The sequence below is a fragment of the Nannospalax galili genome, unplaced genomic scaffold (genome assembly GCF_000622305.1).
Source record: "Nannospalax galili isolate Female #2095 unplaced genomic scaffold, S.galili_v1.0 scaffold589, whole genome shotgun sequence".
Classification (NCBI taxonomy): domain Eukaryota; kingdom Metazoa; phylum Chordata; class Mammalia; order Rodentia; family Spalacidae; genus Nannospalax; species Nannospalax galili.
Window position 1 is genome coordinate 614,075 of NW_008360324.1, and position 2,203 is coordinate 616,277.

At 46.6% G+C, this 2,203-nt stretch overlaps 1 pseudogene; it reads left to right on the plus strand.

The window, feature by feature from the left end:
- The first annotated feature begins 1,437 nt into the window (after positions 1-1,437).
- Positions 1,438-1,904, plus strand: LOC103727469 (annotated as a pseudogene).
- Positions 1,905-2,203: the final 299 nt, after the last annotated feature.

A 2,203-nucleotide genomic window follows, 5' to 3' on the forward strand; every position in this document is an offset into this window, starting at 1 on the left:
AAATTTGGAAGTTTTGAAGATAAAATACTGACAAAATAATGCTAAAAATGATCCATAAAAATTAAAGTCAACATGAGCAGACTTGGAATATAGCTCAGTGGCAGAGTGCTTGCCCAGCATGCATGAGGCCCTGGGTTCCATCCCCAACACTGCAAAAAAGAAAAAGAAAAAGAAAAAATAATTAAATTCAGATTGATAGAATAGACTTGAAAGTCCAGAAATTAATCCATATATCTATGACCAACTGATTTCTGACAAGGGTACAAGGACCACTTGCTCAGAAATACTAAGTCCTGTCAACAAATGGTGCTGAACAACTGGACATTATGTGAAATACATCTGGAATCTGGCATGGTGGTACCTACTGATAGGTAGAGAGCCGGCGGGAGCGAGTGGATGGAGGAGGCACCGAGGCACAGATGGAATTCTCAGCGGGATACAGATTTATTTCGCACGGGGCACCTTTCCATCGGGGAAGGGAAAGATGTCAGCGAAAGGAAAGATGTCAGGGAAGGGAAGGGAAGGGAAGGGAAGGGAAGGATGAGTAGATGGATGAGTGGATGCAAAGTATATATGATAGGTAAAAGGTTGGGGTGGAGAGCGAGCGGATGGAGGAGGCACCGAGGCACAGATAGAACTATCAGCAGGATACAGATTTATTTCGCATGGGGCACCTTTCCCTCGGGGAAGGGAAAGATGACAGCCCACGGGTTGTGAGCTGGGAATTTATATATGTGGGCTTTAGGGTGTGGAAGGGGGGAATGTTTGGGGGAGAAATCAGGGAGGGGGAAGCAGGTAGGATTAGGGTGTGGAAGTGTTTACTTTTTCCCTCTTAAGATGAGAGAAAAACAGCTTCTAAAATCTCTGGTTAACAGGTAGAATCTGCTTATCTTATCTTTGGAGATCAGAGGAAAGGCAGGCTGCTTCTCAGCAGAGTTTGTTTCCCTTGACTCCAAAGGTCAAGGTGAGGTCCCTGTTGGGGAGGAGGGAAACTGTGGCTTTTTGGAACCCTAACACCTACCTGCCTATACCCTGCTACTTGGAGGCTGAAGCCAGAAGATTAATATTTTGAGGCTATTCTGGGTATATAATAAGACCCTGACTTAGGGCTGGAGAGATGGCTCTGCAGTTAAGAGCACTGGCTGCTCTTGCAGAGGACCCAGGCTCAGTTCCCAGCACACACATGGCAGCTAACAGTTGTTTGTAACTCCAGTTCAGGGGATCTGATGCCCTCTTCAGGTCTTTACCCTCATCCCCTCGCTGCATACATGTGCGCCCGTGCACACACACACACACACACACACACACACACACACACATTCACACACTCACCACTGAATCATACCCACAAATAAAAAATTGTGGTTTTTGATAACGTGGTCCCAGCATACCCACAAATAAAAAGTTGTGGTTTTTGATAACATGGTCCCAGCAGCCATGGGGAAAATCACGCTGCAGCCCAAGGCCACTCTGGAGAACGTCACCAACTTTTGGCCAGTAGGCAAGGACTTCTGGTAGTACCTGAAGATGAAATGTGGCAACTGTGGTGAGATTTCAGAGAAGTGGCAATATATCCAGCTGATGGCCAGTGTGGCACTGAAAGGAGGACATAGCAGTGCTTCCATGGTTCAGAAGTGCAAGCTGTGTGTATAAGAAAACTCCATTGAGATTTTGAGCAGCACCATCAAGTCTTACAATTCTGAAGACAATGGGAAGTTCAAAACAATAGTATAGTTTGAGTGTTGGGGGTGACTTCTAGCCCCAGGCTGGGTTTGTGGCTGAGGGTGTGGAGTCAGGGACGTCTTCAAAGACGTTAATCTGCAAGAAAAGGACTGGACAGACTATCATGAAAAAGCTCAGGAATCTGTATCTATGAGGTCACCCACCAGTTCGTGAAGTGCTGAATCTTCTTCCTGCAAACTCACCCAAAGAACTGGTAAGAGACAAAGTGCCCCAAGAAGCAGTCCCTATAGAGGTGTGACCCCTTTACCCTAATCTCCTAGCAGCCCCCTTTGGGCTTTGTCGTAGTTCCAAGCCCCACCAATAAAGCCCCTGTTCATGCCATAGCAATGAGTGAAGGTAGAGTCTGAGCCACCAGGTACCCCCTCCACAAATAGAAACGGACTCTGGAGGTCTTTGCTTCCTGGTACCCTTTACCAGATCCAATTTGCAAAATATGCTGGAGCTTATAAGGGCTCTCTAG